The sequence below is a fragment of the Muntiacus reevesi genome, chromosome 17, assembly GCF_963930625.1.
Source record: "Muntiacus reevesi chromosome 17, mMunRee1.1, whole genome shotgun sequence".
NCBI classification, from domain to species: domain Eukaryota; kingdom Metazoa; phylum Chordata; class Mammalia; order Artiodactyla; family Cervidae; genus Muntiacus; species Muntiacus reevesi.
In genome coordinates, this window is record NC_089265.1 from 14,460,758 (window position 1) to 14,474,607 (window position 13,850).

Here is a 13,850-nt window from a genome sequence, read left to right on the forward strand (position 1 = left end):
ATTCTTCAAATTTAATATTTTGAGGCACAAAATACCATCTTCATGACACAGCTTGCTTTTCCAGTCTGTATGTAGTGATCAATGGCTTTTAAAAATGTGCTCCACAAACAGCAAAACAGCATTGTCATGAGTTTTTGTTTCCTTCCTCTTCGTTTTATTTCATGTCATGCATCCATATGTTCTGATACTGATGATTGTTTAACAACATGCATGTAAAAATTAAATTCTTCAGAGACTGAAATCTACTCAACAAAAATCATGGTTAGGGCCATAATAATGACTCATTATAGGTTGAATTTTTCCTGTTCACAAGTAATAGTGACAAATGTCATATCACCCCTGACACTTAAAGGAATACACTTAGAAGAATTTTCATTAAATCTTTCTTTAATACATTCAACAAGTTCTTTTAAGCAACAGAATGTATTAATAACTGTGATTGTCTTTCAATTTACCAAAAAGATATTGAGAACTATGAACAAGAAATAAGTGGGCTTCACTCAATGGCTTATCAAGCATGTTAACCAAAATTTGGAAGGCTCTTTTCTTCAGAACTAAAGTTTCATTTTAGTGCTTCAAATAAATTGAAATGTTCCCAACTGCATTTGTTAAGGAGACCCAACAGGTTTTTTAATGTAGGAATTGAAGACTATGGAATATAAACAAAATCACAAAAAAATCATCTAATTGCTGAGTGTGAACAATGGAACAGTATAAAGGATGAAGAGAACAATTTCACCCAATTAGTTCAGTATCAATAGGAAGAACACTGATATTGTTTCATCAGTATAATACAGAACATGAGGACAGCAAGCATCATCCATAAAATCATTCATATTTTGTTTTACATTTGAATAATGGTCTCCACCTTTACATAAACACCCAACATCTTGGATTTGGATTCTATCCAACAAAAGAGCACCTTTTTTTAAAAAAATTAACTTCTAATTCAATAAAAGATTCTCTGCAAAAATTTTACTTTTTTTCTGTAGTCTCATCTGGAAGAGTTTTCCTTTCAGTAGCCTTATAAGCAAGGCTTTTTCAGGAGAAAAATATTACGGAAGCAAAAGGAAATTTTTTCTGTATTGGATAACTAGTAACCATGGCTATAACAGGAAAACGTGAGACATTTAGATCTTTGATAAATTCTGTAAAAGTGAATGGAACTGTTGCATATTTTATTTTTGTAGATTTCCTTTTGATACTTGAAAATTTTCTTGCAATTTTGGAATTAGAAAATGCTTCTGGTAGAGGTGGCCCAGTGATAAAGAATCTGCCTGCCAACACAGGAGACGTGGGTTTGATCCCTGGGTCGGGAAGATCCCCTGAAAAAGGAAAAGGAAATGACAACCCGCTCCAATATTCTTGCCAGTAAAATTCTATCAGTAAGGATCATGGTGGGCTACAATCCATGAGTTTGCAAAGAGTCAGACACGACTGAGCACACACACGCACACACACACACAGCAGTATATGCAGTCATTTGAGTAACCTGATGGTATACTAGTAACCTGATGGTATACTAGTGAATGGGCAGTACAACTTCTGTTGATATTACTTTATCTTCTGAATTTTATTAATTGGTTTTCTTCAGTGCTAGTTGAGGAAAACACCTCTTATGCTTAGCTATATTACATCCTGTCCAAACATTTAAAAATTATTTTTCTTCATTTAAGTAGTTGTCCAGTGCTTCAGATATTCATCATGAACTCCATGCTTGCATTCTGACAAGTTTTGTCTTGTTTATATATACACAAATAAAAATTAGATGGTATCATCCACTACAAGAACTGAAGGATTGAATATGATAATTTTGTGTCAGAGTGTCATTTTGCCAGTAACTCATGAGTCTAGTTCAAAATTAATCATAAAAACAAGTGAATCATTGAAAGAACTGTGGATTAATAATAATAACTGAACTTGTTAAGTGATGCAAACTTCTGATTGACTGCAAGGGAGAGCTGTATTTGTAAGGCACAATCTCTGGTAATGATGCCAGGTTGATTTTATATAAATATTTTGGAAACCTGGTGCTCAGGGGTTGGGAGTCTTTCAGAAGATGGAGTGTTTAGGGAATGGTGGAGTTTAGCTGTCATGCTGACATCATGGACTAAGCTCTATGAACTACTGAGCCTCAGAATCATGGCCAGCAGGAGGCAGTCCTGACTGGCTGAGGGTCACAGCCTGTGAGAGCCGACCAGGTGTTATTATCTCTGACTAGGGATTTTGGGCAAACAAGAGTCATTTTAGTCTTTTTCTTCAATATGAAAACTACATACTTTTAGTTTGCAGGCTTCTCTTCTGGTCTTCTCTCAAGCTCTTAACCTTGTGCACATCTTTACTTGTGGAGACATAATTCTCAGTTAGTGTTGTCCTTTGTCATTTAAGCTCTTCTAACGGTATTTTAAGATATCTTTAATATTTCAGAATTATTTAATGAAAAGGCTGAATATAGAACATTTAGGGTATCCTGACAAACTCCCTAAAGAGTGCAGGACAAAAATCATTAAATATAGAACATGTCTAGCACCCCAAGAAATAGGTGCAATATGAAGATGATGTTCTGTGTATTTATAATTGTGTAACTGAAAGACTATAAAGTAAAATTAGCTAAGCGGTGAAAAGTAGTACAATGATTAGGACACACTTAAAATGAGAGGTTGTTAAAAGAAAAATAATTAAATAAACATGGGTTCTGCAAACCAGCTCTCAGAAATAAGATTAAGTAAATTAATACTTGTTAAGTATTATTACTAGAAGGAAAACTTCCCTTGAAATTATAGGAAACCTCTGTGTCCTAGTTGGCAGAATAGATGTACACATTCTTATTTGTGTGTGTGTGTGTGTTTAACTTATAATTAGCATCTAACACAGGAATTCCTGCAGCATATATGTAACAATATGAAAATTGGCATACCTAATAATTGACATACATTAAAATGATTATAGATAAACTTTCCTTTGAGGTCCATCTGCATGTTACTTTCGATATGTATATGATTTCACTTACTATGTTATTTGTATAAATATTGGGTTTAGGCTTTTGAATTTTCCTCTTTACCTTGTGAGTGATTGGATCTTTAAAAATTTTTAAAGAAAAAAGGTAAAAATAGTGGAGTCAGGCATTGTGTACCCACGGGTATTCCAGTTTCTCCTATAAGATTTTTACCTTTAGGATGTGTTGGATTTGACTCTCATGTGAGATTCAGTGGGGAAGGAGTCAGTTCTTGGTGAACACACACACAGAATATTTCATCACTCAAGGAAACTCTGGGAATATATCTATTGTGTAGAAGTTTCCATGTAACAAAATGATTAACATTCATTCCAAGGACTCATCAGCAAATGCCTGCTGCCCAAGTTCCCTCTTCCTTACTAGTTACATGACCCGGCCTTCAATACCACTTTCTTCCAGTTTTTAAGAACATTTAAGAACATGTTGCTGTCATTTGTCTCTCCCAATTCAACATTTGAAGTGGTTTATTTACCTATTTAGAATGTCTTAGAGGCAGCAGAATTTTATTTTGTTTAAGGGGAAAATAATATTTACTTTAGAAAAGGTTAAAATGTCACTCCAGGAGTATCCTTATACATGAATGCTGAGTGAAACATATCAGTATTTGGAGTGTCAAAGCGAGTCATGGCTCAGTTTGTATTTTGAAATCCCAAATTGGGTTTCTTTTCTTACTGCCCAGAGGTTGCTGAATTTGATCATCAGAATATAATAAAGATATATTTTCCTGTATCCTCTCATAAAGGACTGTCTGAATGTCAAAGTGCTGGGCATTCTTGATCTTATACATGCTGGGCGCCTCCGTGGATTTAGCAGACGGTATAACCACAGCGTTCTCTTTTTTCAGTTAATGTGTCACTTTTCTCCCATGATGACAGAGATTTTTATACCCAAAATGGCAAGTGGCTAAGAACTAAAATAGACTTACCAGCATGGTCCTTCTCTAGAGATCTCTGACATGAAAGATATCTGTCCCATGATGTGTGGCAGGGGGGAGGTTGTGGTGGCCAATGGCATAAAAGGATTGAGTGAGTGAATGTTAGTTGCTCAGTCATGTCTGACTCCTTGCGACCTCATGGAATGTACCCCGCCAGGTTCCTCTGCCCATGGGATTCTCCAGGCAAGAATACTGGAGTAGATTGCCATTCCCTTCTCCAGGCAATCTTCCAAACACAGGGATCGAACCCCGTTCTCCCACATTGCAGGCAGATTCTTCATCACCTGAGCCACCAGGGAAGTCAAAAGATTGCATACATTTAAAAAGTGGAGATATTACTGATGTAACTTTTAAGGCTTTCAAGGCTTTGCTAACATTGTAGTAAGGGTTTATTTCATGGTGTTTTTGTTTGTGACTTGGAGGATAATTATAAAGAGTGGCTGTTCTTCACAGATGGTAACATTAAAGTAATAGTCAGAAATGGATTTATCCCCTCACCGTCTTCACATACTTTAAAGAATTGAATTCTCTGCTAGAACACAGTGTTCCACCCACCTCAAAACCCCTCTCCCCAATTACTAGGTTCATGAAAGCAGAGAAACTAGGTTTGACAAATGATTCTGTTTCTTGTGATTCAGAGACTCACTCACATTGTGTATTGCTTCTTTTGAGATGGCAATTAGACCGTGGGTTTTCGTATGTTGATCTATCTTATGAAAGCCAAGACCAGCTCTACAGATCCCGTGTGAGTTAGAGTAGTGTTGACTGCCTGCTCAGCTTCATAGAAGTGAATTTTGGGTGATGCATGATCATGTTTATAATGTGCGCTTCACTTTCAGGCTTAGAAGACTGAGTGATTTCTGAATAGGAGTATACTTGATATTTCTTGACTCTTTATCTCCTGCCTTATCATTCTTTCTCTCCCAAATCAATTGTTTATGGAAAGCCATTATTTATGGAAAAAAGGATATTAGGGAATCCAATATATAATAGTTCAGCAAAATTTGAAGGCCCATTCAAATTGGCCTCAAGGATCATCAACAGTGAATAACTAGGTAGACTGATGTTCTTGGAAATACATTGCTCTCACTTTATAGCCTTTATGTTTTGTTATTATTTGATTCATTAAGATATATTAACTCAATTACTTGGGGAGATTGTGTAACATTGTTTCCAAAAGCCATAGCTATTAAAAATATCTGAACTCCTTTCGAAACTTTGTTTCCAGTTGTACCCCACAATTGTGACTTGTAGATGTTATTTGCTATGTATTCTCAGAAGTTTCCTTTCATAGGTTGACAGTTTAGAAAACAATTAACACTAAAGTGTTGCTTTGTCAGTGATTAATGGCCAATATGGGCTTCCCTGGTGGCTCAGTGGTAAAGAATTCACCTGCCAATGCAGAAAACCTGTGTTCAATCCCTAGGTTGGGAAGATCCCCTGGAGAAGGAAATGGTAATCCACTGCAGTATTCTTGCCTGGGAAATCCCATGGACAGAGAAGCCTGGCGGGCTACAGTCCAGGAGGTCATAAAAGAGTTGTATACTACTTAGGGACTAAACAACAACAGCAAAGACCAATACGGTTTCATTAATACTAATAAAAAATGGGTATAGTTTTACATCATTACTCCTCTCAGAAATTTATCTTCTTAAACCACTCCAGAGAAATACGTATTTTTCTCATGGGCTAAGGAAGTAGGGCCAATGATGAAAGCATCAAGTAGAAGCCAGGAATCAGCAAAAAGAAGTCTCACAATAGATGATGCTAATTCTCAGAATTCTCACTTTGTCCAGACCCTTGACTTAATGTCCAATGTGGTACGTCTATAAAGGATGGCTAATCAAATTGAAGCTTTTAAATGCTGTGGGACCTACTAAGAGGAGCTTTTATTACTTAAACATTGATTTTTATTAAGGTGCAGTAAACACACCTTAATAAAATAAATCCCACACTACCTTTGTTTCAGCTTATCTTAAATCTGCATTCTCAGATGCTATTTAGAAGTAATACCATAGCTGGGAAACAAACAACTCCTTAATATCCAAGATCCAAGCTGCAGATCTCAGCTTAACCTATTTTACTCACTTTTTAAAAATAGGCTATGTCTGCATTTAAACAAAGTATGGATTTGTACGTATTTTTCCTAAAAGAGCTTGTCGACCTTCAAGGAGACCCAGCAAGTCACAGTTAAGGTTATAGTGAGAAATGTTAATTAGCATTCACCCAGAAACCTAAGGAAGACAAAGATTGATCTTTGTACTTAGAGCGGAGTAGTTGGTGTTAACGGAATTTACAACTATAATGTCTGATAACAAAAGGACATTCTTCTAATTTAAGTTAAAATGGTTTCTTTTGCAGTTAGGAGGATGCAGTGATTTAAAAGTAAAGAAATTGTTTTTCCTAGTTACCAATACTGCTTATACATTGGGTTTGGGGAGGAAAGTCTTATTTGTGATCAGTAATTATCCACTACAAAATAAACAGGAAAACAAAGTGTAGAAGAAGTTTCCATGATAACATTAAGTGATGTTTAACCTCTAAATATAAAGCCAGTGTACAATGCTCATACTCTGAAATTAAAAAAAAAAAAAAATCACCCAAAGGCTAAGATTAATTAGACAAATTTAATCCAGTTACTAAACCAAACTGAGGAATATAAGAACTGTTGAGATACTGAAGCAAGCAGAGTCTGAATTTGCTTGCATCCTTACCCACACCCAGCCCCCACTCAAATGAGCATGTCCTTTGGGCACACTCCTTTAAGAATGTAGCTCAAAACCAGTAACCTGAAAGCAAAGTGCTCTAAGTTCCTATGTAGATTACCTCTATAAGCCCCACCCTGCCTCCTTTTTGAGCGCCATCTCCTGAATGTAGAGCAGAAGCCAAGGTATCTTCCTGCTCCTTTGTCACCTGTCTCCAATGTCAAGAATTCCTTTCCCCCCTTCACAAGAAGAAAGACTTTGATTTTTTTCCATAGGCTGTTATCACCTCCTCTATAAAGTCTTAAACAGATTCTCCATTCAAAATTAGCTGCCATTTTCTTTGTGTTTGCATAGCAGTTGGGTGAAAATCTGTTCACAAGTTTGTCTCCTGAAATAGACCACAAATTCCTCAAAAGGAACACATGATAATCATTGTCTCCATATTGTCCTGTGTTACTTGGCATTTGTTGGTTCTATTTTACTTTGAGGAATAAATGGATATTGCACTAGTTTAACTTGTTTTCTACGTGATGTTCTTTATCTATGTGCAATGTTTAATCATGAAAATATTTTATAACAGTCCAAAAATATTAGAAAAGTCTTGGGACTCAATTTTTTACCTTTGCTCTTGATATGACATAATAAAGTGTCATTTAAAAAAGGCTTTATGCTCATTATGCAAAATGCTGGGCTGGATGAATCACAAGTCGGAATCAAGATTGCCGGGAGAAATATCAATAATCTCAGATATGCAGGTGACACCACACTTATGTTAGAAAGCGAAGAACTAAAGAGTCTCTTGATGAAAGTGAAAGAGTAGAGTGGAAAAGTTGGCTTAAAACTCAACATTCAGAAAGCTAAGATCATGGCATCTGGTCCCATCACTTCATGGCAAATAGATGGGGAAACAGTGAAAACAGTGAGAGACTTTATTTTGGGGGGCTCCAAAATCACTGCAGATGGTGACTGCAGCCTTGAAATTAAAAGATTCTTGTTCCTTGGAATAAAAGCTATGACCAACCTAGACAACATGTTAAAAAGCAGAGACATTAATTTACCAACAAAGGTCTGTCTAGTCAAAGCTATGGTTTTTCCAGTAGTCATGTATGGATGTGAGAGTTGGGCTATAAAGAAAGCTGAGCACCAAAGAATCAGTGCTTTTGAATTGTGGTGCTGGAGAAGACTCTTGGACTGCAAGGGAATCCAACCAGTCCATCCTAAAGGAAATCAGTCCTGAATATTCATTGTCCATTCATTCATTCACTGATGCTAAAACTCCCAATACTTGGCCACCTGATGGAAAGAACCAACTCATTGGAAAAGACCCTGACGCTGGGAAAGATTGAAAGCAGGAGGAGAAGGGGATGACAGAGGATAAGATGGTTGGATGGCATCATGGATTCAAAGAACATGAGTTTGAATAGACTCTGGGAGTTGGTGATGGACAGGGAAGCCTCGTGTGCTGCCGTCCATGGGGTCACAAAGAGTTGGACACTACTGAGTGACTGAACTGAACTGAACTTATGCTCATTATATTGTATTTTTCTCTAGCATTTTGAGGTATAATTGACATAGAATATTGTGCAAGCTGAAGGTATATAGTGTTATGAGTCAATTACATGTATATATTTTGAAAAGATTACCAAAATAAAGTTAGTTAACACATCTATCCCTTCTCATAGTTACTTTAGTGTGTGTGTGTGTGTGTGCGCGTGTGTGTGTGTAGTGATAATGAGAAACCAAGAAAGTTGAGCAAATTGCCTTATGTTCCTTGAGCTGGGATTTGAATTCAGGTGTTATGATTCCTAGTCCAGAGTTATATTAGATCTTTATTAGGAAAAGCTTGGTGAATTCACCTTACCATCTCCTATTACTCAGTATCTGCCTATGTAGTGACTAGGTCTAGAATTTCTGTCACCTGAGAGGGAAAAAATAATGGAGAAAAGGTTGGATTCTTCTCATGGTGATTTCCCAAGAATGTTTCAGTTCAGTTCAGTCGCTCAGTCATGTCCAACTCTTTGCGACCCCATGAATCGCAGCATGCAGGCTTCCCTGTCCATCACCAACTCCCGGAACTTACTCAAACTCATGTCCTTCGAATCAGTGATGCCATCCAACCATCTCATTCCCTGTCATCTCCTTCTCCTCCTACCTTCAATCTTTTCCAGTATAAGGGTCTTTTCCAATGAGTCATCTCTTTGCATCAGGTGGCCAAAGTATTGGAGTTTCAGCTTCAACATCAGTCCATCCAGTGAATATTCAGGACTGATTTCATTTGGAATAGACTGGTTGGATCTCCTTCATCCAATTTTTCAGTGCACCATTAGCTTTGATAAAATGTACACATTCATTGGTTCAATAACTAGGAATCAAAAACCACAAGCAACAGCCACCATTGAACACAAAACATGCCGTAGTCAGCATTAGATCTCAGCCTGCAAAGAGCAGTGACTCTCTTGAGATGTACTGACATTCTACTATAACTTTGATGTATAAAAACAACAGGCTGGATGTAAAGAGATTTCTAGCCATTTGAGAAAGTCATAAGTTCCATTTAGAATCTGATGAAAACTATGTACCTTCTCTCAGACCTAAAATTATTGTTGGAATTCACATAGTTATACAAGTGAAATTTATCACGTAATTGATGGAGTAGGTCTATCCTATAAAACACACCAGAGTAAGCCTCATTCTCTCTCTCTCTCAAACACACTCTCATTCATTTATTCACTCACAGGTGCATATTCATTTTGTGACCATAGCTTAAGCTTAAAAGTCTATAGTGAAAGCTACCTCATATTCTGTCTGTATCTGCCTGTGACTTTTATATAAAGATCAGATTTTTCATTAAATATCAATCAAAGGGGCTTTGAAGACAATCTATGAAGACAATCATTTTAATTTTTATGTCAATCATGATTTTAAGAAATTAGCAATTGGGGGAAAAAACTGACTATTTCTCTTTGAAATTGAATCATTTTCACAAATTCTTCTATAGCGCACATTTCTAACTTTGTTTTATTCTTGAAAAATTGTTGGCTGTTAATGTAATATTTTAACATCAAAAGTGGATATTTGTAAAGGTTTTCAGTCTATTATTTAAATGTTTTATTTGTCAAGAAAATGGTTTATCTGTTTTCTCACTTCCAAAATATAAGTAGGGATTGCTTATTATTCTTGAGAAAAACAAATAGTAAAATATCAAAAAATATATCTCTGCTACAATAATTTGTGGCTATAAAACTAGCTTATACACCATGTTAGCATCTAGCAGAAAACAATTGTATAACAAAATGTTTCAAATGCATAAGGCCTGTGACATTTTACATTATAGTGTTACAGGGAAATAAACGTGTTTCTGCAGTATATTTGGGAATGAATGTTGGCAAAGTCTTGTGAAATTTAAATCCTGAATAATTAGAAACTTAATTGCAGTGTTTGGAGTGTGTTTGAATTAAATTTTGAAGTAGCACAGCTGTACTATAAAGTTTCCTTGGTGGACCTCTAGAATCTTGGTCTGAAGGTTTTCTTTGTGAATTTTAATTGGAAGTTTTCCAAAATGGGGTAGAATTGGTGTATATATGTAAATAGTTTCATTTGGCAGATGATAAATAGTCAGTCTGAAGGAAATTCCATTTATAGGTCAGTTATCTGGATTTTTTTCTGGGTTGCCTTGATTTCATAAGCTTAATTAAGATTATTCAGCTTTTATTGTGTCATTATTCCTTCACTTGAAGCATAATCTATTCAGTTACTTCTTAGGAATAGGAAAATAAATTCCTGCAACTATTTTACCAGCAAATATTGAAAAAATTGATATGGAATACATTTGTAGGATATGAAAACTGGAATATGCAGGATAAGATAAAATACAATGACTTTGTCTTGAATTGTGGCCATGGAGGTCTAGTTACTTAGGCAGTAAAATAGCAGCTTTATCAAGTAACCTTACTTCCAAGGATTTCTCAAGTCATAAACTCCAAAGGGCAGTGATATACTGAGTTTCTGGTGTTCCTTGAATAAAGGTAATATACTTTTCTTATAGAAGTTACTGGAACTCAATTATTGCACTATGTATTAGGGTATTAGTTATGCAGAACAGTTCTCAGGAACCTGTGGATTGAAGTTACTATTAGAGAGCCCTGTCCACAGAGAAGGATGAATCACAGAATATTTTGCTATTATATTTAAAAATAATGGTGGAAAGATATCTCCATTGTCCCTTAAAGCTTTCAATTTTGAATTTGGCTGAAGGTCATCTGATATATAACCATAGCTAATTGAGGTTATCACATCTGTTGCTTTGTGCCTTAGAATGCTAGACTTAAAAAATAATGGCGGGTTATATCATATTACCTTGCCTTTGATGACTTTCCACTGTATTGCAAAGTTGTATACTACATATATATTGCAAAGCTATAACAGTCAAGGCAGTATGGTATTGGCATTAAAATAGTCTCCTAGTTCATGAAACAGAATATAGAGTCCAGAAATAATAAACCCATGCATATATGGTCAATTACTTTGCAGTGAAGGAGCCCAGACTATACAATGGGAAAATGAAAAGGCCATCTCTTCAATAAATAGTGTTGGAAAGACTGGACAGCCGTGTTTAAAGAATGAACGTATACTACTTACTATCTTATATCATACACAAAACTTATGTCAAAATGGATTAAAGTCTTGGCTGTTAGACCCCAAACCATAAAGCTTCTAGAAGGAAACATAAGTAGCTCCTTGGCAGTGGTTTTGGAGATGATTTTTTGAATATAATTTCAAAAGCACAGGCAACAAGAGCAGAAATAAATAAGTGGGGCTACATTAAACTAAGCCTCAAATAGCTTCTACACAGTGAAGGAAACAGTCAACAAAATGAAAAGGCAGCCTATGCAATGGGAGAAAATATTTGCCAGTAATATAACAAGTGGTTAATAACCAAAATATATAAAGAACTCATACAACTCAATAGCAAAAAAGGAAAAAAAAAAAAGACATTTGACTAGTAAATGGGCAGAAGATCTGAACAAACTTTTTTTCTAATGACACATACATGACCAAAAAAATATATGGAAAGATGCTCAATATCACTTATCACCAGGGAAATGCAAATCAAAACCTCAGAGATATCCCCCTCACACTATCAGAATGGCTATTATCAAAAAGATAAGAAATAAGTTTTGGCAAGAATATAGAAAAGGGAAGGGTTTTGTGTAATATTGGTGGGGATGTAAATTGGTGCAGCCACTGTGGAAAATAGGATGGAGATACCTCAAAAAAAAAAAAAAAAAAAAAAGAGAACTATCATATGATCCAGCAATTAATTCTACTTGTGAATATTTATCCCAAGAACATGCAAACACTAACTCCTTAAGATATACGTATCCCCTAGTACATTGCAGCATTATTTACAACAGCCAAGACATAGAAACAACCTATGCATCCATCAGTGAATAACTGGATAATGAAAGCAATACTATGGAATACTGTTTAGCTACAACAATATGGATGAACCCCGAGGGTATTATTTTCAGTGAAATAAGTCCAATGGAGAATGACAAATTTCACATGATCTCACTTAAATGTGGAATCTAAAATAAACAAAAACTCGGCTCTTAGACACAGAGAACAGATTGATGGTTGCCAGAGGCAGAAGTTGGGAGGTAAGAAAAAGGGATGAAGGTGGTGAAAAGGTACAAAGTTAGCATTATAAAACAATTAGTTTGCAGTATGATGGCTACAGTTACCAATACTGTGCTGTTCAGTTGCTCAGTCCTGTCGAACTCTTTGCGACCCCATGCACTGCAGCAGGCCAGACTTCAGTTTCAGCATCAATCCTAATGGGTATTCAGGTTTCATTTGTTTTACTGCACTGCATACTTAAAAGTTGCTAAGAGAGTATAGTCATCCCATGGCATCCACAAAGAATTTGTTCCAGGACCTCCTGCAGGTACCAAAATCCACAGATCTCAAGCCCTTAATACATATGAAATGGAATGGGATAGCTGGCCTTCCATATTTCTAGTTGCAGGAGCTGTGAATATGGAGGTTCATTTTGAAAGAGTCATCTTAAAAGTCCTTGTCATTAGAAAAAAAAAAAGTCGTAACTGTATGATGATGGATGGTCACTAAACACTGTGATTATCATTTTGCAATATATACAAATATCAAATTATTAGTTGTGCACCTGAAACAAATATAACATTGCATGTCAATTATACCTCAAAAATATTAATGATAGACTGTATGACCCTGCCTTTGATGGCCTTTGACTGTGGAAGAGGAACTGTGTGCATGCAAGTTTGTCAGGAAATCTTCATGCATCCATATATTATCCCTAAATATGACCTTTTATATGTCAGTTCCTTTTGATGAAATAAATATTGCCTTGAGAGATACAGCCCAAAGATAATGGCAAATTATTTGTGTTTTATATAAAATATGACTTGATTAGATGTTTTCCTTGTGTAGTTAAGAACTATGAAGAGAGAAGAAAGAACACTGTGTATCAAGTCTGGAGAGAAAAACAATCTTGGAAAATGAGGGCTGAAGGAGGGACCTACCTGCGAAGAATAGAGTTTACCCAGGTGACAGATGAGGCAGTCAGTCTGGCTCACATAGCCTTGTAATTTTCAAATTACAAGTGAGGGACCACTGTGATCATAACTCTCTCACATGCCAAGCTCTTACACCATGAACGATCTTGTAGTTCACTGTACAAAGCAAAACTTTTAAAGTAAATCCAAAGTGGGAGCAAATTAGCTTACTATGGCCTGTATGCTGACCTCGTCCTTTATGAGTAATGACTTCATTCTTAATTCATGATGGTGTGGACATTGTCTTGATTGCTGCTGTGTTCTCAAAATAGAACAATGTCACAGCATAAGGAGTTTTAAATATTTCATGAATGATAAGACTAACACACCATAAATAAAATAATGGCATTTTCTAATCTTTGCCTATGCAAAGTGTTCATCTCTATGGAGTCAATAATCAAAACCTGTATGTGGTATGTGGTTTAAATCTTGTATCCGTCACTGAACTGGTGGCATGAAATTACACAATTCATTTAACTTCTGTGAGTCTCCATTTCTTCATTTATATAATGTGACTGGTGATCATCCCCATTTTACAGAATCATTTTATGAATTAGAGATTATGAGTCTAAAGTGTCTGGTATAAATGGGCTCTCAGCATG